Here is a 25,403-nt window from a genome sequence, read left to right as displayed (position 1 = left end):
CAGCAACCAAGGACCCAGAGGGATGTGGACTTTCCTGTCTCTCCTTGGGGAGACTGAACAGCCTTTCCCTAGCTCGAGATCCATGGGGGTAAGTGCTGGCTCCCAGAAGGAGCCAGGGCTCTCACCTGGCGTCACAGGGGTCATTGCAGCTCAGCTGGCTCTGGGTCCAACAGACTGGACGGTGCTCTAGGCTCCCCTCAGGCCAGCCTGTGCTGTGTGCAGGGCACTGAACAAACCAGCTCTTTTGGCAACGGGGCGTATGCGTCATTGGCCCTGTGGAGGGACAAGCCTCCCTCAGGGTCTGGCTCAGTGAGATAAGCAGAGCGGAGCTGGGGGCTGCAGGCCCAGATGCCCAGTTCAAGGAGGCAGTGAGGCCATGTAGCTGTACTGGCATTAGAAAAGGTTCAGAGAAGGGCAACTAAAATGATGAGGGGGTTGGAACGGGTCTCATATGAGGAGAGATTAAAGATGCCAGGACTTTCCAGCTTGGAAAAGAGGAGACGAAGGGGGGATAGGATAGAGGTATATAAAATCATGAGTGGGGCGGATAAAGTGAATAGGGAAAAGTTCTTTACTTGTTCCCATAATATAAGAACTAGGGGCCACCAAGTGAAATTAATGGGCAGCAGGTTTAAAAGAGATAAAAGGAAGTTCTTCACTCAGCGCACAGTCAACCTGTGGAACTCCTTGCCTGAGGAGGTTGTGAAGGCTAGGACTATAACAGGGTTTAAAAAAGAACTGGATAAATTCATGGAGGTTAAGTTCATTAATGGCTATTAGCCAGGATGGGTAAGGAATGGTATCCCTAGCCTCTGTTTGTCAGAGGGTGGAGATGGATGGCAGGAGAGAGATCACTCGATCATCACCTGTTAGGTTCACTCCCTCTGGGGCACCTGGCATTGGCCACTGTCAGCAGACAGGATACTGGGCTGGATGGACCTTTGGTCTGACCCAGTAGGGCTGTTCTTATGTACCACGAGGCAGAGCGAGACCCCTCAGGGGTAAGGCCCACTGAAGGTTCGCCCTGGAGACCATTTCAAAGCTGGGGCCGCAGCACCACTCCTGTGGGTCCGGGACAGGGGGCCTATTTGTCAGTCTCTCCGCTCAGACTCACCTTGACAAATCCCATTGCTGAGCGGGTGTCTGGAGACCTCTATTCCTTCCCCCACTTCCTCCTAGATGTCCCCTTCTCAGACTGGGCAGCCAGAAACACTCCATGGCAGCCTGGGCTTGAACCTGTGCCAGGCTCTAACAGCCCACTGCTAAGAGCCAGCCAGGCCCACGCCATCACAGCACGGAGCAGGTCAGCGGGGGGGCCCTTCCGCCTGTCCCACCAGCGAAGCAGGCTGCACAGCTCCCCCAAACTTCCCTCCCCTTCCCCAGGCTCCAGGAGCATGCCGGGGACCACCACGCACATTGGCACCTCCCATGCACTCGCATCAGCAACAAGATGCAGTGCAGACAGCTAAGACAGCTCAGGCCCAGTGCCAGCACCATGGTACCCCTGCCTGCCCCACCCTTTCAGAGGGGGGCTGAACACCTGACAAGGACCTTGGGCACTACAGCCTAGAGCCAGAGTGAGGAGGTTCCCTCCTCTCCCAGGCAGCATGGCACAGAGAAGCAGCCTATACAAGCATCAGGCTATGCCCATTTAGAGAGCGATATAACCCGCTCTCACAACCCCTTGTGGGCCCCACACTAGCCGCACCTTCCAAGCAGAGCCTAGTTCAACGTGCAGCAGGAGTCAGATGACAAGGGCAGCTGCCCCAGATCTATTCTAATGCAGTTACATAAAGGGCTGGTGTTTCCCTACAGAGAGTCCTGCTGGTCACAGGACTCTGAACAAGTCACAAGGATCCAGAGGAGGATGAGGAACAGAGCTCTGGGGAGCAGGGAGATGAGACCAGGGATATTGAGTAAGTGGGAGCCCCATTGCTCCTACCACCATCACTGTGCAGGGGCCATAGGGACAGACTAAGGGGCCAGAGAAGGCCCCGGGCTAGTCACCCCACCGCGTAACATGACAATGGGGCATTCAATGAGCTCAGAGTTCTGTCCCTGGTGACCTAGAGAGGTGCAGCCTCCCTCACGCTGAAGAGCTGGAGGACAGGTCCACCAATGGCTATTAGCCATGCTGGTCAGGGACGCAGCCCCGGGACGCAGCCCCCTGCCTTGGGGTTCCCAACTGCCAGAACTGGGGACTGGATGACGGGGTGGATCACTCAATGATTGCCCTGTTCTGTCCATGCTCTGATGCTCTGGCACTGGCAGCAGGCAAGATATAGATGCTCTGGAGTCCCTGCCCTCCCCAGCTTTAGGACACCGCAAGGCCTGTTTGCGGCTGACTGTAGGTACAGCGAGGGGACAGCCGTGGTTTCGCAGGGATCAGCAAGAGGCTGGGTTCCCAGCATGGCACTCTAAGGCACACGCTGGGCACTGCTTCAGCGAAACGAATGACGGGGTTCTAGGCGCATTAGCACCTTGCGGGCGACCGTAATCGGACTGCACTGTGGCCCGGAGCCACCTAACGCCGGCCTCCAGCCTGGGGTCTGCCCTCTGCAGGTGGATGGCCAAGGACCCCTCTATGGCATGAATCACAGCAGCCGCTGCACTGCAATGTTCCAGGGGCTCTCGACCCTCATGCTTCAGGGTACAAGCTTGAGAGGCATGGGGCCGGGGGATCCTCCCCCTGGCTAGGACATCAGCAGGCAGAGATTTACAGCCCATCAAAGGCACTTCGAGCACCTTCCACCCCCGCCCCCCAACCACACATAGTTATGAGCATTTTCCTGCCAGACCTGGGATCCCAGACTAACAAGAAGATCTGCGACCAAACAGCCGAGGCAGGCAATTCCAGATAGGATGGGCTCCTGGTGTGGCTGGCTACCTCCTCCCTCTGACCCATTGACAGGCTCCCTGGCACCAGGAATCTAAGCATTACTCAGCCAGCGAGAATGCAGAGACTGGTGTGGAGGAGGACTGGGATGGGGGGCTGAGAATCTCCAAGGCATGGAGATGCAATCCCCAGCCGGTGGAAGGGAAGGGGGAGGGACAAGCCCCCAAAACAACCCAGGAGAGAAACAAGGCCTCCGGGCCTAAGTCACTTGCCCCATGCCTTGCCCCCACAGGGCATATGGGGTCTCAGTCCAAACCAGATGCCCCCCCTGAGTGGGAATCTCAGATACATACGGCCCTGGGTGGCGTTGGTGTAGGACGTCGGTGCCTGCCAATGCCACAATAAGCAGAGTCCGTGCCCCGCGCTGTGCAGGCCTGGCGGCTCCGGAGCAGTGCTGCGAGGAAGGCCCTGATCAGGCTGTTATCGTCTCAGCCACAGAGCGGAGGGGATCTCCTCCCCAGAGCGGAGCCCGATTCCCGGGGGGGGGCGGCTGCAGAGCCTGCTGAGTTTCAGGCCACAGCAGTTTCCTTCTCAGCGGCCTCCAGCCCTGCCTGGGAAACACCCTTCTCCCAGCTGCGATAAACAAGCCCACTCCATCGAGGGGGCGGGAGAGAAACCTGCGGCCAGCTTCAGCTGTCAGGCAGCCACGCAGCGAGCGGCAGCAGGTTCAACACGGCTGCTCTCCGCCGAGCGAGCCCCCTCAAGCTCCCCACCTCACGCGCAGCCTCCTCGCTCTAATCCTGCTGGGTCCTTCGCTATCTTAATCCCACGCCTGGGACATCAGCCACACACAGAGCCAGGCCCCCCGCAGGAGGAGCGAGCTGGACAAAGCTACAGCCATCACAACTCCGAGTCAGAGACGGACACCAAAACCTGCCCCCCTGTCCTAGCCTCAGCAGCCGAGCTCTCCTCCCCAGCTGCGGAGACCGCGCTAAGGGACGATCCCAGACAGCATTGCCCGGGCGCCCTGCGGAGCCCCAGCGCATCGCTGGCAGTCACACCCATCGCTGCTGCGCCGGGTGTGCGGACAGGAGAGCGTCACACACTGCAGCAGAGGGCTGGGAACAGGCCGGAGGCAGGAGTGCAGGGACCTGCACAGCCACAAATCCGCCCAGGAAGCTACTGACAAGGCAGGCTGGAAGAAAGCCACGGCCTGCCATTTGGTTGTGGAAACTGCAGCTGTTAACACCATAACGTTCTACAGCTCGTGGCCCCCGGCACCAGGTCACACCAAATCTGGCCCAGCCACCCCTCCGTCATGTCGGCCTTTGAGAGCCAAGCAGGACACAGGGCATCTCCTCTGTACTGCTGCCCTGCCTTAAAACGCAACTTTACCCAACTGACAGAAATTTGGAACCCAGGAATCCCAGCTGTCCAACAGCCTGAGTAATCAGAGACCGGTAGGAATACCAGCGCCCAGGCTCGGCAAGCCAAGGGGACGGGGAGGAACCTCTCCTTTAGTTGCTCAGCACAAAGAAAAAGCACCTTGCTCGCAGCTGAAGTCTCCTTGCTCGATTTGCAGCCCCAAGGCTCCTAGCGTGGGCTAGCGCCCGAAGCAGGAACCCAAACAGAGGTGAAAGGGGCTGGCAGTCAGTCCCTGCTTGGCCGGACCAGAGCACAGGAAGCCATTAGCACAAGGAGGCGGCTGCGGGGTGACAGCAGGGCCTGGGAACACCTTAGATACAAAGCGGGGGGGTGGGGGGGTTGCAGTTAGAGAGGTGGCTTAATCCCATCACAGGACAGGAGGAGGGGGCTGTCACCACCATGGGGATTTTAAGCCCCAGAGCACCATTTCCCAGGCCAAAGGGGTGGAGTATTACCCAGCCACACTTTGCAGGAAGTGCCACTAAGCAGCTCTGCTGGAACTCCCTGTAATTCTGCAGTGCAGCCTATTTATGGCATCTGAAATCCTAATCCTGTCACCTCAGCGAGGCACTGCGAGTCCTAGGGGCACTGAGCCCCTATTGGCATCCCCAGGGTCTGTGCTAGACACACACACCCCCGCCTGCCATCCCCTGCAGCAAGGCCTGCTCCTCCCACGGCCAGCGAGGAGAGGCTGTACCCTGGCCCAGGGATTCGCTGGAGCAGAGGCTGACACTAGATCAGACTCCCGGTACCCAGCCCCACGTGGGGTCCAAGCTGCGGTCGTGATCCAGCCGCAGCGAAGGGGGCTGCTCTGACTTTCTCACTGCAGGCCCTGGGAAACTGCTCAGGGCTTCCTCATGGAACCTGCTCTGGCTGGCGAGTGGGCCAGAGTCAGAGGCTGCTCAGCGCCCCCTCGCTGCTGAAGGGAGAGGGCTCCCCACCACCTCCTGGGGGGACAGCCTCCAGCACCTGCGCCCTTCCCCAGCCCGCAGGGGGTTCAGATCATTTCCCCCCACCCCCCAGATCACTCCAGCGCCTCCCGCTCCGAGACTCCCCAAGCTGCAGCAGAGCCATCTCAAGGCCAGGAGGGACCATGATGGTCTAGTGCCCTCCTGGGTCAGTCTCACGCAGTGACTCCTGCAGCCAGCCCGTAACCCCTGGCTGAGCTAGAACAGAGCACTTGGAAAGATCCAGTCTGGGTTACAGACTCCACGTGGGGCCCCAGGGGAGCAGCTCCAATGGCTAATCATCATCGCTAACCTCTGCCCCTTGGGGTCTCGGGTCAGCTCCCAGCCCTGGAGCGTCTGCTAGATGTGCCTCACTAGCCTGGAGCCTTGCCCATTCGATGCTGCTGCCATTTGGGGAGACCCCGAGGCCAAAAGGGAACACGGATCTAGGCTGAATTCCTGGGTAACAGGCCGGAGAACTGCCCCAGAGCAGCTCGGAGCTTTGAAAGCAGCGTGCCGGTCTGCAGACTCAGGCAGACTGCACTGGGTGAGGTGTGTGAGGATGTGACTCAGCAGGGAGGGGGGAGCGTTGACCTGGGAATGTGCCCTGTGGATGGGAGACCTGAGAGCCTGTCACCTGAGCCAGGAGGGGGAGGGGGAGGTGACACCTCTGCCCAGGAATGTGAACAGAGGCTGCAGCAGGGAACCTGCTGGGTGGGTTTAGTTCAGTTTGGGGCTGGGTGGAGGAACACAGGGAACCCCAGGGCTGGGGTCTAAGCTCCCTGCTCCCCCAGAAGGACGTGATTGAGGGGTCCTGGTTGTACCCACAAGCTCTGTTGTGGACTGTGTTCCTGTTGTCCAATAAACCTTCTGTTTTACTGGCTGGCTGAGAGTCTCAGTGGATCCCAGGAAGAGGGGTGCAGGGCCTGGACTCCCCCACACTCCGTGACAACTGGTGGCAGCGGTGGGATGTACTGCACCCCGTGAACGGCGCTTCCTGCAGTAAGTGACTGGGGAACAGTAAAACGAAGGGGAATTGACAGGGACCAGGTGTGCTGAAGATTCAGAGAGAGACGGTTTCGGGGGGCAGTTAACCCCTGGGAATGTGTGACCAGAGAGAAGGACTTTTGCAGTAACAGGGGCCCCCGGGGGATTGCAGCGAGCGGTCCCAGGGGCGGAGGAGTCTGCAGCTCGACCCTGGCAAAGAGGTGGTGACCTCAAGAAGGACTGGCACACTAAGGGCTTTTCCTGGAAACCGTGGGAAGCTGCCCGGCCTGCGAGTGGCCAGCAGGGAGATGTACGCTAAACGCCTGAAGAGCGACCTGGTGGAGCTATGCAGGCAGAGGGGGCTGCGCATCGGGAGGTCCACCAAGGAACAGCTGATTGCCCAGTTGGAGGAGAGGGATCGCTTGGATGACCCGATCCCTGTCCCTGAGGGAAGCCGCCCGGCAGACGCAGCGTGGGCCCTGGGGCCTGACCGGGCTGGGAGGGGTCAGACTGCTGCCGAGGACATCCCGAGACCCTTCCTACCTATGCCTGGGGAAGGGGTTGGGGGAAGCCCAGTGAATACCGAGGGTACCCTGACCCCAGCAGCCAGCAGGGGATCCTCCCGGCAGAGCTCCCCATCCCTGGAGTGGATGCGGCTGGAATGGGAGAGGGAGATGAAAATGAGGGAGCTGGAGGATCATGAGAAACAACGTCAACATGAGCAGGAGGAGAAGGAGAGGGAGCGTCAGGAGAAGGAGAAACAAAGACAGCATGAACTGGAGCTGGCCAGGCTGAGGAGCAGTGGGGCGCCGGCTGCAGTGAGTGAGGGGGGACCCAGGACGGCAAGGAACTTTGATAAGTGCTTCCTGGCCCAGCGGAAGGAGGAGGAGGACATAGCTAGCTTCCTGACGGCCTTTGAGAATGCCTGTGAGCTGCACAGGGTTGACCCTGCGGACAGGCTCCAGTTCCTCACCCCCTTATTGGACCGCAAGGCCGTGGAGGTGTACAGCCGGATGACAGGGGACTATGAACTGTTCAAACAGGCCCTGCTCCGTGAGTTTGGGCTGACCCCCGAGATGTACCGGAGAAGGTTCCGGAGTCAGCGTAAAACGCCTGAGGTCACCTACCTACAACTGGTCAACCGGATGCAGGGGTATGCCCGCAAGTGGACAGCTGGGGCCCGAGCTAAAGAGGACCTGCTTGACCTAATCGTACTGGAGCAACTGTATGATCAGTGCCCTTCCGACCTGAGGCTGTGGTTGCTGGACAAAAAGCTCGAGAACCCCCAGCACGCAGGGCAGCTGGCCGACGAGTTTGTGAACAGTCGGTCAGGGGGTAGCCGGGAGGAGTCCCAAAAGAACAGGCCCCCCCCCGATGCAGAGAGAGAGTCACCAGGGGGCCTCCCAGCGGGGAAATAGGGAGAACCCCCTCCAAAGGGGAACGCCTGGCGTCGGGCCCCTCCGACCCGCTCGAGGGGACCAACGTGACCTGAGCTGCTATCACTGTGGCCAGAGAGGCCACGTACGGTCCCAGTGCCCCGGGCTCAGGGACAGACTGAGCAGACCCAACCTACCCAGGGTTAACTGGGTAGGGACCCAGCTGGACGAGGGGCAGACGACCCAGAAAAGGGGGGCTGCCAGTTTACCACCTGCTCAGGAGGGAAGAGTACCCCAGGCCAGCTCCGCCAGAGGGCTGGAGGCTCTGGACTCAGGGTGCTCGGTTTACAGGGTGGGCGCGGGGCTGTCCCTCCGGAGAGAGTGCCTTGTTCCCCTGGAGGTGGATGGGAGGAAGGTCAATGGATACTGGGATATGGGCGCGGAGGTGACGCTGGCCCGGCCTGAGGTGGTGGCCCCAGATCGGATGGTGCCCAACACCTACCTGACCCTGACAGGGGTGGGCGGGACCCCATTTAAGGTGCCCGTGGCAAGGGTACACCTGAAATGGGGGGCCAAGGAGGGCCCCAAGGATGTGGGGGTACACCACCATTTGCCCACTGAGGTTTTGATGGGGGGAGACCTAGAGGACTGGCCAAGCAAGCCCCAGACCGCCCTGGTTGTGACGTGTAGCCAGAGCCGGCGAGGGGCATTACGCCCTGACCTTGGGGAGGGTACCACACCGGAGGCGCAGGACCCTACCCTGGTGGGGAGGGAGCGCCGAGGGGCACGGCTCAGAGAGGCTGAGGCCTCAGACCTGGTCACTGAGGGGGAACCGGGCCCCGTCCCTGCCCCAGCCGCTGAGTCCCAGGCCGAGTTGAGGAAAGATCCCTCCTTGCGGAAGCTCAGGGACCTGGCCGACCTCAGTGTGGGACGGACCATGAGGAGAGGCTGCCAGAAGAGGTTCCTGTGGGAGAAGGGGTTCCTGTACCGAGAATGGGCTCCCACAAGGGAAGTGGAGTCCTGTGGGATCAGGAGGCAGCTGGGGGTCCCCCAGAAGTATCGCCGCAAGCTCCTGTCCCTGGCCCATGACATCCCCCTCGCAGGGCACCAGGGAATCCGGCGCACCCGGCAGAGGTTGCTACAGAACTTTTACTGGCCCGGGGTCTTTACCACGGTCCGGCAGTATTGCCGATCCTGTGACCCCTGTCAGAGGGTGGGGAAGGCCCGGGACAAGGGGAAAGCGGCTTTGAGACCTTTGCCCATCATAGAGGAGCCTTTCCAGAAGGTGGCCATGGACATCGTGGGACCTCTCAGCAGGACGACCCGGTCGGGGAAGAAATACATTCTGGTGGTGGTAGATTTTGCCACCCGCTACCCCGAGGCAGTGCCCTTAGCTTCCATTGAAGCAGACACCGTGGCCGATGCGCTCCTGACCATTTTCAGCCGAGTGGGGTTCCCCAAGGAAGTCTTGACAGACCAAGGCTCCAACTTCATGTCGGCCCTGCTCCGGTGCTTGTGGGAGAAATGTGGGGTCCGGCACGACTGGGCCTCAGCGTATCACCCCCAGACCAATGGGCTGGTGGAGAGGTTCAATGGGACGCTAAAGATGATGCTGAGAACCTTTATGAACCAGCACCCGCAGGACTGGGACAAGTACTTACCTCACCTGCTGTTCGCGTACAGGGAGGTGCCCCAGGAGTCTACCGGATTTTCGCCTTTCGAACTGCTATATGGAAGGAGGGTGAGGGCCCCCCTGGACCTGATGAGAGACGAGTGGGAGGGGAAGGCCACTCCCGATGGAGAGTCAGTGGTGGAGTATGTCCTGATCTTCCGAGAGAGACTGGCTGAACTCATGGGCCTGGCCAGGGAGAATCTGGCCAGAGCCCAGAGGAAGCAGAAGGTCTGGTATGACCGCATGGCACGGGCCCGTGCCTACGCCACCGGGGATCCGGTGATGGTTCTCATCCCCGTGAGAAAGAACAAACTACAGGCCGCCTGGGAGGGCCCTTTCAAGGTCGTCAAGCAGCTCAATGAGGTAAACTATGTGGTGGAGCTGTCGAACCGGGCGCACCACCGCCGGGTGTACCATGTGAATATGATGAAGCCATATTATGCCAGGGGGAATGTGGTGTTGGCCGTGTGTGGACAGTGGGAAGAGCAGGGAGATGACCCTTTAGTAGATCTATTCCCTGGGACCAGAGCTGGTTCCCCGCTGGAAACAATTCCCCTCTCGGATCAGCTAACCCCTGCCCAGCAAGCTGAGGTCAGGGAGGTGCTGCATCCGTACCGACAGCTGTTTTCCAACCAGCCTGGACGCACTAATCTGACTGTCCACCGGGTGCAGACAGGGTCGCACCAGCCGATAAGATGCTCCCCCTTCCGAGTCACAGGGAAAACTGCTCAGGACCTGGAAAGAGAGGTCCGGGACATGCTGGCTTTGGGGGTGATCCAGCCATCTGCCAGCCCTTGGGCCTCGCCGGTGGTGCTGGTCCCCAAAAAGGACGGGTCGGTCCGGTTCTGTGTGGACTATCGGAAGCTCAATGCCATCACTGTATCTGATGCCTACCCCATGCCCAGGCCGGACGAGCTCCTAGACAAGCTGGGAGGAGCTCGGTACCTTACCACCATGGACCTTACAAAGGGCTACTGGCAAGTGCCGCTAGATGCAGATGCCCGGCTGAAATCGGCCTTTATCACCCCTCTGGGGCTCTATGAGTTCCTGACCCTGCCTTTCGGCCTCAAGGGAGCGCCGGCCACCTTCCAGCGCCTGGTGGACCAGCTACTGAGGGGGATGGAGAGTTTTGCCGTGGCGTATATTGATGACATCTGTGTCTTTAGCCAGACCTGGGAGGACCACGTGTCCCAGGTTAGACAAGTGCTGGACCGACTCCAGGGGGCTGGGCTGACTGTAAAAGCGGAGAAGTGCAAGGTGGGGATGGCTGAAGTATCTTACCTGGGCCATCGGGTGGGGAGCGGCCGCCTAAAGCCGGAACCAGCCAAGGTGGAGGTGATCAGAGACTGGCCCGCTCCCCACACCAAAAAGCAGGTCCAAGCCTTTATTGGGATGGCAGGATACTACCGAAGATTTGTGCCCCACTTTAGCGCCATCGCCACCCCCATCACGGAGCTATGCAAGAAGGGGAAGCCAGACAAGGTGGTCTGGACCGAGCAGTGCCAGGGGGCTTTCCGGGCGCTGAAGGAGGCTCTGGTCAGTGGCCCAGTTCTGGCCAACCCAGACTTTGACAAGCCCTTTGTGGTGTTCACCGACGCCTCCGACACGGGACTGGGGGCGGTGTTAATGCAGGAGGATGAAAAGGGGGAGAGACACCCCATCGTGTACCTGAGCAAGAAGTTGCTACCCCGGGAGCAACACTACGCGGCCATCGAGAAGGAGTGCCTGGCCATGGTGTGGGCCCTCAAGAAACTAGAGCCCTATCTCTTCGGGCGACACTTCACCGTCTACACCGACCGCTCTCCCCTGACCTGGCTGCACCAGATGAAAGGAGCCAACGCCAAACTCCTGAGATGGAGCCTGCTCCTGCAGGATTACGACATGGACGTGGTCCACGTGAAGGGAAGTGCCAACCTGATAGCGGATGCGCTGTCCCGGAGAGGGGGCCCCGAACTTCCCCAGGTCACTGGTCAGCGTGACCCCACTCAGTTCAGTCTTGAAGGGGGGAGAGATGTGACGATGTGACTCAGCAGGGAGAGGGGAGTGTTGACCTGGGAATGTGCCCTGGGGATGGGAGACCTGAGAGCCTGTCACCTGAGCCAGGAGGGGGAGGGGGGAGGTGACACCTCTGCCCAGGAATGTGGACGGAGGCTGCAGCAGGGAACCTGCCGGGTGGGTTTAGTTTCAGTTTGGGGCTGGGTGGAGGAACACAGGGAACCCCAGGGCTGGGGTCTAAGCTCCCTGCTCCCCCAGAAGGACGTGATTGAGGGGTCCTGGTTGTACCCACAAGCTCTGTTGTGGACTGTGTTCCTGTTGTCCAATAAACCTTCTGTTTTACTGGCTGGCTGAGAGTCTCAGTGGATCCCAGGAAGAGGGGTGCAGGGCCTGGACTCCCCCACACTCCGTGACAAGGTGTTATTCCCAACCACAACGGCTGGGAACCATTGTCCTGTAGCAGCTGATGCCTTGGCCCCTCCCCTGTCCCCACCCCAGGCTGTTGAACTGCTCGGGGCTGCATCTGGCCTGGCCCAGCAGGGCATGGCCCAGGGTGAGGAGCAGCATCAGCAGCACATGCCAATGCTGAGCCGGAGACCCATGTTGTGCGGCTAGCTCCGAATCAAGGAGGGTCTAGTGGACGGAGCACTGGGCTGGGACTGGAGGGACCTGATGCAGCTCCTGGCTCAGCTGGACTCTGCCTGCCTCTGGGCCTCAGTCACATGGCGCTAACGCCTCCCTGCCTCGCAGGGGGGCCCAAGGGTGCTGCTCAGATACCGCAGGGAGGGGGGCAGAGAGAGGGAGCACTAAAGGCGGCAGGCAGCCCCCTCAGAAGCAAGAGCTCCTGCCCTGGCCACCTCTGTGCAGCCAGCCTGGCTCCATCTGCCCAGCCCACATTCTGCACTATTTCCTCTCAGGCTCACACCCCTTCACTGCACGCAGCCCCCGGGGTCTCTCTGCAGCTCCGTCGCCCGGGGCTCCAGTTCTCGGGCTGGATCCGCACCAGAGAAACTCCAGGCACAGCCAGGGAGCAGGTGCAACCGGGGGGCGGTGAGCAGAGGGGGCGGGTGAGCTCCAACACCAGCAGAGCCTGCACTGGACTGCGGCAAAGCGAGAAATGCTGCTACTCAAAACATGCCGGGTGCCTTGTTGCTGCTGTGACAGAAGCAGCTTGTCAGAGCCCAAGGAAATGCTCTGCAGAGCAGGGCCTGAGACGCCAAGCGTGGCCTCTGCCAGGACCTGCTCTGCGAGCCAGAGACCTGCACCAAACAGCCTGAACGTAAACACTAGCAAGCCACAGGCAGAGAGAATGCCCCAAGGGAGCTAGAAAAACAGGCACCAGACGGAAAAGCTGCAGCAAGAGAATCTGTGCACACAAGCCCAGCTTCCTGTCAGCATCTCTGTGCAGCCCCCTGCGAGCCCGCAGCAATGAGCGCCAACCCTGACGCCCAGCGCATTTTGGGAACAGAACTGGCAACCAGCGAAGGGGACTAGCAGCTAGATGGAATCCAGAGCCCAGAACAACCTGCTGGGTCTAATCATAAGAATGGCCACACTGGGTCAGAGCAAAAGTCCATCTAGCCCAGCATCCCGTCTTCCAACTGTGGCCAGTGCCAGGGGCCCCAGAGGGAATGAACAGAACAGTGAATCACCAAGCGATCCATCCCGTCGCCCATTCCCAGCTTCTGGCAAACAGAGGCTAGGGCCACCATCCCTACCCATCCTGGCTAATAGCCATTGATGGCCCTATCCTCCAAGAACTTACCTAGTTCTTTTTTGAACCCTGTTATAGTCTTGGCCTTCATAACATCCTCTGGCAAAGAGTTCCACAGGTTGACTGTGCGTTATGTGAAGAAATGCTTCCTTTGGTTTGATTTAAACCTGCTGCCTGTTCATTTCATTGGGTGACCCCTGGTTCTTGTGGTATGAGAAGGAGTAAACAACAACAAAAAACCCACCTCTTCCTTACTGACTTTCTCCACACCAGTCATGATTTTATAGACCTCTATCTTATCCCCCCTTAGTCGTCTCTTTTCCAAGCTGAAAAGTCCCAGTCTTATTAATCTCTCCTCAGACGGAAGCCATTCCATACCCCTCATCATTTTTGTTGCCCTTTTCGGAACTTTTTCCAACTCCAATGTACCTTTCTTGAGACGGGGAGACCACATCTGCATTCAGCATTCAAGCTGTGGGTGTACCATGGATTTATAGAGAGGCAATAAGATATTTTGTGTCTTAGTCTCTATCTATTTCCCAATGATCCCCAACGTTCTGTTTGCGTAGCAGCCCTGGTTAGCACCAAGCCAGCGCTTTCTGCGCCAGTTCCAGGAGACAGCCTGGGCGTTGGGGCTGCAGAACTGAGCCAGTTCAAGGCAGCACCTGGGTGCAGCCGAGCTCCATGCTGCCAGCTGACAGGCTAAAGAAATGACCTGCCCACACATGACGAGCTGAGAGAGGCACCCACAAAAGCTATTTTCACCTGCCTACAACCCCCGTCAGCCGGGTAGTAGCGGGCACATCGCAGGGCCTGGCGACAGTGCGGCTGCAGCAGGGCTGGGGTGACCCTGCCGGACATTCGGCTAGCAGCATGAGCCAGAGCCTCCTGGATCTGGCCCTGCGCTGCAGGAACGCTGGCTAACCTGGCGTGGGGTCACCGGGGGAGAAAGCACCTGGGCCAGCGGCACCACTGGAACCAATCCCCAGGCTCAGGTCAGACCATTTACATTTAAGACCAAAAGGGAAGGGCTCTAAACGCCTGGACCCTCCCCGGCAGCCTGAGGCAGGGCGCCCAGCCAGCGCCCTGGGTACCGCAGCCGAGCTATCGCTGGCCTCTGGCTTGCGGCCCCTGCAGCCACCAGCCTTAGCCTGGGATGGTGGCACTAGCTCCCGGGCTTTAGGCGAGAGGATCCTAGAGCTGGATTGAGGGGCAGCAGCAGCCCTGCGGGGAGGAGCCGGGGGGGCTGCAGGTCAGGACCCGGGGCACTGGCAGAAGGACTGTGGAGGAAGCTTGCACAGCCCCCGCCTGCTCCGAGCTCTCAAAGCAGCGCTGGCCGTGCACTTTCACAAGGACCTGCTGAATAAGCATGGCACCGTAGAGACCAACACAAGTGCTGCTGTCCTTCAGGCAGGCCAGACGCTTCCGGTCCTGGAATGGGGAGCACCGCACCCACAGGGCATCTATGGGTAGCCTCCAGACACCGCAGCCTGGGCAGGGGCTGGAGCTGCTAAGGGAGGAGAGCAGGTGGCTGGCACGGGACCACACTGCAGCCTCTCTCCTGGGCTGGCAGGGCAAGGCAGGCCGGAGTCCTGCGTATCCTCCATCCCAGTGCACGGAGTGCAGGAGACTCCAGCTGCTCACTTGCCCTGGGCTCACTGCACTTGCCTTTCCGCTTTCCCGGGCTGCGCACACCCCCGAGGGCTGTCTGGCAGCTCCCCCGACCAACTGTCACTCACTGGCCCAGGGTCAGTGGGCAGCAGCTCCGCCCAGCAGGCAAATGCTGGCTCCAGCTTTAACACCAATATCTGGAGGGGAAATGCTGGAGCTGCTGCCCACTTGGTCTGTGCCCCTAGCAAAACAAACCCTTCTCCAGCTGCACCGCCCCGGCAGGGAACCCAGTGCTCTCCCTGCCCTCAGCCAGCCCAGCCTCCTGCCCTTTAGCTTCACCCGCTTCTCTCCTGAGGCCTCTCTGCGTGGCCCACGCGGATAGGATCCTGCCCTCGCTGCCAGACTGTAATTAAGAGGAATCGAACCAGCTTCTATCGCTCCGCTGAGAGCCAATGCCCCTTAGCAGCTGCCACTCTGTGGGCACAGAACATCTGAGGCTCATTGTATGAAGCCTGTGTCCATGTGAAGCTCCACGACAGCTGGCCAGCGAGAGGTGCATGATGCTACCCCGCTCCAACACCATCAATAAGTCTTACATGTGACGTTAAATGCCATAGCAAGCAGCCAGGGCCCTCACCCTGCCGCATCAGATGGGCTCCTGGCACTGCTCATGGGCATCGCCACAGCCCACAAGAAGACACAGGGTCAGCACAGGCCCTCTGGTGAAAGACGATGATGCCCTGCAATCCTGCCACCCTCCTGCGGGCACGAACTGGTGGCCAAGGGTCAGGGCCAAAGCAAGGGGGAAACCCAGATTGTAGGAGAGGGCAGGAGGGGAGCAATCATCAGGCATGAGTGCCACCCCATGGGAGCGGGACCAGGGCCTCTCACGCACACAGCTGCCCTGCTGCCGGCCCCGACCGATTTACTTACCCTTTCCCCGGTTCACACAGGCCTACGTGAAATACATGCGACACCCAGCACAGGCCTGGGAGCCAGCCTAACACACAAGGGCTGCCCGCGGAGCCTGCAGGGCCCGGTGCGCCAGGCTCTGGGTGAAAGGGAGGAGCCGGGGCCCCGGGGAGGGCGGCTGCAGCCGGGGCCCGGGGAGGGCGGCTGCAGCCGGGGCCCGGGGAGGGCGGCTGCAGCCGGGGCCCGGGGAGGGCGGCTGCAGCCGGGGCCCGGGGAGGGCGGCTGCAGCCGGGGCCCGGGGAGGGCGGCTGCAGCCGGGGCCCGGGGAGGGCGGCTGCAGCCGGGGCCCGGGGAGGGCGGCTGCAGCCGGGGCCCGGGGAGGGCGGCTGCAGCCGGGGCCCGGGGAGGGCGGCTGCAGCCGGGGCCCGGGGAGGGCGGCTGCAGCCGGGGCCCGGGGAGGGCGGCTGCAGCCGGGGCCCGGGGAGGGCGGCTGCAGCCGGGGCCCGGGGAGGGCGGCTGCAGCCGGGGCCCGGGGAGGGCGGCTGCAGCCGGGGCCCGGGGAGGGCGGCTGCAGCCGGGGCCCGGGGAGGGCGGCTGCAGCCGGGGCCCGGGGAGGGCGGCTGCAGCCGGGGCCCGGGGAGGGCGGCTGCAGCCGGGGCCCGGGGAGGGCGGCTGCAGCCGGGGCCCGGGGAGGGCGGCTGCAGCCGGGGCCCGGGGAGGGCGGCTGCAGCCGGGGCCCGGGGAGGGCGGCTGCAGCCGGGGCCCGGGGAGGGCGGCTGCAGCCGGGGCCCGGGGAGGGCGGCTGCAGCCGGGGCCCGGGGAGGGCGGCTGCAGCCGGGGCCCGGGGAGGGCGGCTGCAGCCGGGGCCCGGGGAGGGCGGCTGCAGCCGGGGCCCGGGGAGGGCGGCTGCAGCCGGGGCCCGGGGAGGGCGGCTGCAGCCGGGGCCCGGGGAGGGCGGCTGCAGCCGGGGCCCGGGGAGGGCGGCTGCAGCCGGGGCCCGGGGAGGGCGGCTGCAGCCGGGGCCCGGGGAGGGCGGCTGCAGCCGGGGCCCGGGGAGGGCGGCTGCAGCCGGGGCCCGGGGAGGGCGGCTGCAGCCGGGGCCCGGGGAGGGCGGCTGCAGCCGGGGCCCGGGGAGGGCGGCTGCAGCCGGGGCCCGGGGAGGGCGGCTGCAGCCGGGGCCCGGGGAGGGCGGCTGCAGCCGGGGCCCGGGGAGGGCGGCTGCAGCCGGGGCCCGGGGAGGGCGGCTGCAGCCGGGGCCCGGGGAGGGCGGCTGCAGCCGGGGCCCGGGGAGGGCGGCTGCAGCCGGGGCCCGGGGAGGGCGGCTGCAGCCGGGGCCCGGGGAGGGCGGCTGCAGCCGGGGCCCGGGGAGGGCGGCTGCAGCCGGGGCCCGGGGAGGGCGGCTGCAGCCGGGGCCCGGGGAGGGCGGCTGCAGCCGGGGCCGGGGAGGGCGGCTGCAGCCGGGGCCCGGGGAGGGCGGCTGCAGCCGGGGCCCGGGGAGGGCGGCTGCAGCCGGGGCCCGGGGAGGGCGGCTGCAGCCGGGGCCCGGGGAGGGCGGCTGCAGCCGGGGCCCGGGGAGGGCGGCTGCAGCCGGGGCCCGGGGAGGGCGGCTGCAGCCGGGGCCCGGGGAGGGCGGCTGCAGCCGGGGCCCGGGGAGGGCGGCTGCAGCCGGGGCCCGGGGAGGGCGGCTGCAGCCGGGGCCCGGGGAGGGCGGCTGCAGCCGGGGCCCGGGGAGGGCGGCTGCAGCCGGGGCCCGGGGAGGGCGGCTGCAGCCGGGGCCCGGGGAGGGCGGCTGCAGCCGGGGCCCGGGGAGGGCGGCTGCAGCCGGGGCCCGGGGAGGGCGGCTGCAGCCGGGGCCCGGGGAGGGCGGCTGCAGCCGGGGCCCGGGGAGGGCGGCTGCAGCCGGGGCCCGGGGAGGGCGGCTGCAGCCGGGGCCCGGGGAGGGCGGCTGCAGCCGGGGCCCGGGGAGGGCGGCTGCAGCCGGGGCCCGGGGAGGGCGGCTGCAGCCGGGGCCCGGGGAGGGCGGCTGCAGCCGGGGCCCGGGGAGGGCGGCTGCAGCCGGGGCCCGGGGAGGGCGGCTGCAGCCGGGGCCCGGGGAGGGCGGCTGCAGCCGGGGCCCGGGGAGGGCGGCTGCAGCCGGGGCCCGGGGAGGGCGGCTGCAGCCGGGGCCCGGGGAGGGCGGCTGCAGCCGGGGCCCGGGGAGGGCGGCTGCAGCCGGGGCCCGGGGAGGGCGGCTGCAGCCGGGGCCCGGGGAGGGCGGCTGCAGCCGGGGCCCGGGGAGGGCGGCTGCAGCCGGGGCCCGGGGAGGGCGGCTGCAGCCGGGGCCCGGGGAGGGCGGCTGCAGCCGGGGCCCGGGGAGGGCGGCTGCAGCCGGGGCCCGGGGAGGGCGGCTGCAGCCGGGGCCCGGGGAGGGCGGCTGCAGCCGGGGCCCGGGGAGGGCGGCTGCAGCCGGGGCCCGGGGAGGGCGGCATGGGGCCTCGCAGAGGCCCTGTGAGACGGCAGCACGGCACACGTAGGCTCCTCGGGGCAGGGACTGGGCGACGCCAAACACATCAGCCCCCACACGCTAACAACACACACCGCCCCCCGGGAGCCTCGCTGGGCCACGCACCCAGGGCAGCCTGCAGACACTCTCACCCCCAAAGCCCCCACCCTGAGACCAGCACCGCCGCTCACAGCCGCTGCCCCAGCCCCCACCTGCAGCCAGCCCTCCAACAGAGCCCCCCCGGCACAGAGCCCCCAGCCCCCAACACAGAGCCCCCAGCCCCCCCCGGCACAGAGCCCCCCCGGCACAGAGCCCCCAGCCCCCCCGGCCCAGAGCCCCCCTCCTCCAGGGCACCCCCCCAGCACCGGCACAGAGCCCCCAGCCCCCCCCCGGCACAGAGCCCCCCCGGCCCAGAGCCCCCCCCCTCCTCCTCCTCCTCCTCCTCCTCCTCCAGGGCACGGCACGGCACAAGCCCCCAGCCCCGCCAACACAGAGCCCCCAGCCCCCCCCGGCACAGAGCCCCCAGCCCCCAACACAGAGCCCCCAGCCCCCCCCGGCACAGAGCCCCCCGGCACAGAGCCCCCCAGCCCCCCCGGCCCAGAGCCCCCCCTCCTCCAGGGCACCCCCCAGCACCGGCACAGAGCCCCCAGCCCCCCCCGGCACAGAGCTCCCCAACACAGAGCCCCCAGCCCCCCCCGGCCCAGAGCCCCCAGCCCCCAACACAGAGCCCCCAGCCCCCCCCGGCACAGAGCCCCCCCGGCCCAGAGCCCCCCCCCTCCTCCAGGGCACGGCACGGCACCAAGCCCCCAGCCCCGCCAACACAGAGCCCCCCCCCCCAGCACAGCGCCCCGCCCCGCCCCGCCCCCGGCAGCCCCCCCGCCAGACACTCACCGAGCAGGCCCCGCAACGACTCCGGACGCTGCGGCTGCGGCTGGGGGCGGGGATAAGGGGGCGGGGGAGGGGCCTGGTCGCGTGGCCCCGCCCCTGGCCCCGCCCCGTCCGCCGCTGCCGGAAGCGTCGCGCTGCCCCGCCCACAGGAAAAGGACCGCGGGGGCGGAGGGAGGGGGCCGGACCCGGGGGGGCGGGGGGCGGGGGCTGTATCCAGGGAGGGGGCGGGGGGGAGGAGGCCATACCCGGGGGAGGGGGGCTGTATCCAGGGAGGGGGTGGGGGGGAGGAGGCCATACCCGGGGGGCGGGGGCTGTATCCAGGGAGGGGGGCGGGGGGAGGAGGCCATACCCGGGGGGAGGGGGCTGTATCCAGGGAGGGGGTGGGGGGGGAGGAGGCCATACCCGGGGGGGCGGGGGCTGTATCCAGGGAGGGGGCGGGGGGGGGGGAGGAGGCCATACCCGGGGGGAGGGGGCTGTATCCAGGGAGGGGGCGGGGGGGGGGGAGGAGGCCATACCACCGGGGGGAGGGGGCTGTATCCAGGGAGGGGGCGGGGGGGGGAGGAGGCCATACCCGGGGGGAGGGGGCTGTATCCAGGGAGGGGGCGGGGGGGGGGAGGAGGCCATACCCGGGGGGGGAGGGGGCTGTATCCAGGGAGGGGGCGGGGGGGGGGAGGAGGCCATACCGGGGGGAGGGGGCTGTATCCAGGGAGGGGGCGGGGGGGGGGGAGGAGGCCATACCCGGGGGAGGGGCTGTACCAGGAGGGGGCGGGGGGGGGGGAGGAGGCCATACCCGGGGGGAGGGGGCTGTATCCAGGGAGGGGGCGGGGGGGGGGGAGGAGGCCATACCCGGGGGGAGGGGGCTGTATCCAGGGAGGGGGCGGGGGGGGGGAGGAGGCCATACCCGGGGGGAGGGGGCTGTATCCAGGGAGGGGGCGGGGGGGGGGAGGAGGCCATTACCCGGGGGGGGAGGGGGGCTGTATCCAGGGAGGGGGGCGGGGGGAGGAGGGGGCCATCGACCCGAGGGGCGGACCCCGGGGGGAGGGGCTGTATCCAGGGGAGGGGGCGGGGGGAGGAGGCCATACCCCGGGGGGGAGGGGGGGGCTGTATCCAGGGAGGGGGCGGGGGGGGGGGGGGGAGGAGGCCATACCCGGGGGGGAGGGGGGCTGTATCCAGGGAGGGGCGGGGGGGGGGGGGAGGAGGCCATACCCGGGGGGAGGGGGGCTGTATCCAGGGAGGGGGGGGCGGGGGGCGGGGGGGGGGGGGGGGGGGGGGGGGGGGGGAGGAGGGCATACCCGGGGGGCGGGGGCTGTATCCAGGGAGAGGGGGGGCGGGGGGGGGGGAGGAGGCCATACCCGTGGGGGGGAGGGGGCTGTATCTCCAGGGAGGGGGGCGGGGGGAGGGAGGCCATACCCCGGGGGGAGGGGGCTGTATCAGGGGAGGGGGCAGGGGGGAGGAGGCCATACCCCAGGGGGGGAGGGGGCTGTATCCAGAGAGGGGCGCGGGGGGGGAGGAGGCATACCCGGGGGGAGGGGGCTGTATCCAGAGAGGGGGCAGGGGGAGGAGGCCATACCCGGGGGGAGGGGGCTGTATCCAGAGAGGGGGCAGGGGGAGCGCGGCCATACCCGGGGGGGCGGGGGCTGTATCCAGGGAGGGGGCAGGGGGAGGAGGCCATACACCCGGGGGGCGGGGGCTGTATCCAGGGAGGGGGTGGGGGGGAGGAGGCCATACCCGGGGGGCGGGGCTGTATCCAGGGAGGGGGCGGGGGGTGGGAGGCTATACCGGGGGGAGGGGGCTGTATCCAGGGAGGGGGCAGGGGGAGGAGGCCATACCCGGGGGGCGGGGGCTGTATCCAGGGAGGGGGCAGGGGGAGGAGGCCATACCCGGGGGGAGGGGGCTGTATCCAGGGAGGGGCAGGGGGAGGAGGCCATACCCGGGGGGAGGGGGCTGTATCCAGGAAGGGGGCAGGGGGAGGGGAGGAGGCCATACCCGGGGGGCGGGGGCTGTATCCAGGGAGGGGGTGGGGGGGGAGGAGGCCATACCCGGGGGGGGGGGGCTGTATCCAGGGAGGGGGCGGGGGGGGGAGGCCATACCCGGGGGGAGGGGGCTGTATCCAGGGAGGGGGTGGGGGGGGAGGAGGCCATACCCGGGGGGAGGGGGCTGTATCCAGGAAGGGGGCAGGGGGAGGAGGCCATACCCGGGGGGAGGGGGCTGTATCCAGGGAGGGGGTGGGGGGGGAGGAGGCCATACCCGGGGGGAGGGGGCTGTATCCAGAGAGGGGGCGGGGGGAGGAGGCCATACCCCGGGGGGAGGGGCTGTATCCAGGGAGGGGGCAGGGGAGGAGGCCATACCCGGGGGGAGGGGGGCGGGGGCTGTATCCAGGGAGGGGGCGGGGGGAGGAGGCCATACCCGGGGGGCGGGGGCTGTATCCAGGGAGGGAGCAGGGGGAGGAGGCCATACCCGGGGGGAGGGGGCTGTATCCAGGGAGGGGGCGGGGGGAGGAGGCCATACCCGGGGGGAGGGGGCTGTATCCAGAGAGGGGGCAGGGGGAGGAGGCCATACCCGGGGGGCGGGGGCTGTATCCAGGGAGGGGGCGGGGGGGGGGAGGAGGCCATACCCGGGGGGAGGGGGCTGTATCCAGGGAGGGGGCAGGGGGAGGAGGCCATACCCGGGGGAGGGGGCTGTATCCAGGGAGGGGCGGGGGGGGGAGGAGGCCATACCCGGGGGGAGGGGGCTGTATCCAGGGAGGGGGCGGGGGGGGGAGGAGGCCATACCCGGGGGGAGGGGGCTGTATCCAGGGAGGGGGTGGGGGGGGAGGAGGCCATACCCGGGGGGCGGGGGCTGTAACCAGGGAGTGGGCAGGGGGAGGAGGCCATACCCGGGGGGAGGGGGCTGTATCCAGGAAGGGGGCAGGGGGAGGAGGCCATACCCCGGGGGGAGGGGGCTGTATCCAGGGAGGGGGCGGGGGGGGGAGGAGGCCATACCCGGGGGGAGGGGGCTGTATCCAGAGAGGGGGCGGGGGGAGGAGGCCATACCCCGGGGGGAGGGGGCTGTATCCAGAGAGGGGGCGGGGGGAGGAGGCCATACCCCGGGGGGAGGGGGCTGTATCCAGGAAGGGGGCAGGGGGAGGAGGCCATACCCGGGGGAGGGGGCTGTATCCAGGAAGGGGGCAGGGGGAGGAGGCCATACCCGGGGGGCGGGGGCTGTATCCAGGGAGGGGGCAGGGGGAGGAGGCCATACCCCGGGGGGAGGGGGCTGTATCCAGGAAGGGGGCAGGGGGAGGAGGCCATACCCCGGGGGGAGGGGGCTGTATCCAGAGAGGGGGCGGGGGGAGGAGGCCATACCCCGGGGGGAGGGGGCTGTATCCAGGAAGGGGGCAGGGGGAGGAGGCCATACCCCGGGGGGAGGGGGCTGTATCCAGGGAGGGGGCGGGGGGAGGAGGCCATACCCGGGGGAGGGGGCTGTATCCAGGAAGGGGGCAGGGGGAGGAGGCCATACCCCGGGGGGAGGGGGCTGTATCCAGGAAGGGGGCAGGGGGAGGAGGCCATACCCAAGGTGGGGGGGGCTGTGTCCAGGGAGCAGGTTGGGAGAGCGGGTCATGCCTAGGGGCACGGGCTATACCAGGCGGAGTGGGCCCTGCAGCGCCCCAGCCCTTAGGGGTTTTGCCCACTGACCAGCGCCAGTCTCTGCTGGGGGCACGGCCCCCGGGAGCAGACCCTGCGACCGCCCCGGGCTGCTCTTTGCATGGTCACTCCCCCAGCTGCAGCCCGATCCCAGGGGTGCTCGCTGCTGCCTGAGCCTCTGTAGCCTGTCGGCTGCGGGGGGCTCCCGGGTCAGGCTCCCCGTGCGGATGGGAGGTTCCAAGCAGCCGCCTGTCCCCAGCCAGCGCAGAGGGGGGCCGGGCGCTCTGTGCCCGAACCCAGCCCCACGTCGGGCAAAGCCGAAGGCAGCCTGGCTCCAGAGAGGGGCAGCCTGCGGGTGCGAGGGGAGGCCTAAGGGTGACCTTTGCGATGCAGCCCCCATTCTGCGTCTGCAGTACAGCCTGCAGGGACCCCAGTGCCTGTCTCACCAGCATGGGGTCTGAGAGTCCCTGGGTCCTGTAGCCTCACAGAGCTGCCTGTCCATATTAATTCAGAGGGGACACCTGCAGCTTGCCCTGTTTCCTGCCCGTTACTGGTGGCCCTGGGTACCTACCTAGTGAGATGCCAGTGCACAATCTGAGCACCCCCAGTGTATGTGGCTGTCACTATGGGAAGGTGATAAGCCAAGGAGGCAGCTCCGACATTGCCATATTGTGCAGGTGGCAGCTGGACCCAACCCCCCAAAGCCCAGAGAAAAAATGAAGAGAGAGCGAGACAGGGAACAAAAGTTCAAAAGGGGGATGTGGTGGTCACCTGTCCGGGGGGCCTGGGGGAATAGCAGGGGCACGGGACACGTGGCTGTGACATTAAAGGAGATGCTGATAGGTGAGGGCTGAAAAGCTTGAAAACCTAGTGGGTGAAATTCCCCTGGACTGAGGCTCAGCAAGTTGCGCTGAGCACCGCAGCAATTGCACCCAGGATAAATAGAAATGTGTCCATGGATTTTTTTTTTAAACTCAGTGGAAACTGGTTTTGTTGTCTGGAGTCAAACCTGCCCCTGAAATGTTTGCAGCCCAGTCCCTGCTCCCTTGTTCTAGCACACGAGACCCCGAGAGGGAAACTGACTACAGAGTTTATTTTTGAGAGGAAGGAAACAAGCCAGAGGAGAGAATCCTGGGGCAGGGGCCTGAGCCATGTCAGCGGAATGAGAAATCCGTCCCCCTGCTGCTGACAGCAGACTGGTTAGCCTGCCATCAATCCCAGGAAAGATCACGGAACAGTTAATTTAAGGCTCTATCTAAAGAACTGGAGGCTACAAATATACTTAGAATCATAAACCAGAGGGTTAGAAGGGCCCGCAAGGGTCATCTCGTCTTAGCGCCCGCCATGATGCAGGATTTGTGTGTTTAAACCATCCAAGACAGTTCGCTCTCCAGCCTCCTTTTGAAACCTCCCGTGAAGGAGCTTCCACGACCTCCCCAGGCCCCTGCTCTGTCCCATTGTCCTGCTGTTCTTACACTTCGGAAGTTGATCCTGAGATTTAATCTAAACCTGCTTTGCTGGAGTTTGACCCCATCGCCTCTTGTCCTGCCCTCTGGGGCCAGAGAGAACAACTTTTCTCCCTCTTTATGGCAGCCTTTCAAATATCTGAAGACACCGATCATGCCCCCCTTAACCTTCTCTTCTCCAAACTAAACATACCCAGGTCCTTCAGCCTTTGCTCCTATGGCTGCATTCCACCCCTTTGATCATCCTTGTCGCACGCCTCTGGATCCTTTCCAGTTTCTACATCCTTTCTAGACACTGGTGACCAAAACTGGACACCGCACTGCAGCCGAGGCCTGACCAGCGACGAGTAGAGCGGCACTGTCACCTCCTGTTAACGCAACCTGAAATCGCATTTGCTGCTTTTGCAACAGCATCGCATTGCTGACTCGTGTCCAGGGTGTGATCCACCACAACCCCCAGAGCCTTCTCAGCAGTGCTGCTGCCAAGCCAGTTACTCTCCCCCCCCATCCCCGCCCAAGTCTGTATTTGTGCATTTGGTTTTTCTTGCCTAAGTGGAGCATCTTCCATAAGTGAGCTATAGCTCACGAAAGCTCATGCTCAAATAAATTGGCTAGTCTCTAAGGTGCCACAAGTACTCCTGTTCTTTTTGTGAATACAGGCTCACACGGCTGCGACTCTGAAACCTGTCATTTTGACATCTCTAGCCCAGTTCTCCAGTTTATCACGATCCCTCTGAATTTTAGCTCTCTCCTCCAAAGTGTCAGAAATCCCGCCCCCAGCTTTGTGTCATCTGTACACTAGATCCGTGCACTCTCTTGTCCCCCTTCCGGGTCATCGATTCACCACCGGACCCAGAACAGATCCCTTGAAAGCCCACTTGAGACCTCCCTCCAATCTGACAGCATCCCATTAGCAGCTTCTCTTTCTTTGCGGTTGTTTAACCAATTCTGTATCCACTAAATGGCACTTCTGCCAAGCCCGCATTTCTCCAGCTTACTGATCAGAATGTACCGTGGGACTGTGTCAAAAGCCTGGCTGACGTCCAGATGTATTATGTCCCCCACATTCCCCTGTCCACCAAACCAGTTACCCTGTCCAAGAAGGAAATCAAACCGTTCCTCACCCCGATCAGTCTTTCCTGCGTGACTGTGCAGAGCCTGGGCTCTCTTCCACACAGGCCTTATCGGGATGGGTGCCTGGATGCCAGTGCCAGGGGAATTCACAGCACACCGGGGACTGCACCCTGGACAGTGTTTGCCTGCAGCTGCTCTTTGTCCTCCTCTTGCTGGCCTGGGTGGAGCAGGCCAGAGCGTCTACCCCTGGCACTGCTGCCCCACTGCACACAGACTGCCCACTTCCCTCAGCCCCATGTGGGAAGATCAGTGTTGGAACTCCCTGCAGGCAGGGCTAGATTAACCTTTTGTGGGCCCTAGTGCCCGGCCCATAGCCCTGACCCCATACTCTGCCCTGA

General features: G+C 65.0%; 1 protein-coding gene across 2 annotated transcripts in view; it reads right to left on the bottom strand.

Annotated features, from left to right (window-relative positions):
• GRINA (glutamate ionotropic receptor NMDA type subunit associated protein 1) overlaps window positions 1-18,907 on the bottom strand; it is a 29,645-nt gene extending 10,738 nt beyond the window's left edge. The window contains exon 1 of one of the 2 annotated variants that reach the window (XM_084620491.1): window positions 18,849-18,907. The gene's annotated coding sequence lies outside the window, so the exon portion shown is untranslated. Of the gene's footprint in view, window positions 1-3,189; window positions 3,463-18,848 lie in introns of those variants that run through there. The other variant, XM_084620492.1, reaches the window with a different exon arrangement.
• Window positions 18,908-25,403: the final 6,496 nt, after the last annotated feature.

Source organism: Lepidochelys olivacea, assembly GCF_965140295.1.
Source record: "Lepidochelys olivacea isolate rLepOli2 genome assembly, chromosome: 2".
NCBI classification, from domain to species: Eukaryota; Metazoa; Chordata; order Testudines; family Cheloniidae; genus Lepidochelys; species Lepidochelys olivacea.
Note: the sequence above shows the minus strand (reverse complement) of the source record. Positions and strands in the feature narration are given on the sequence as shown.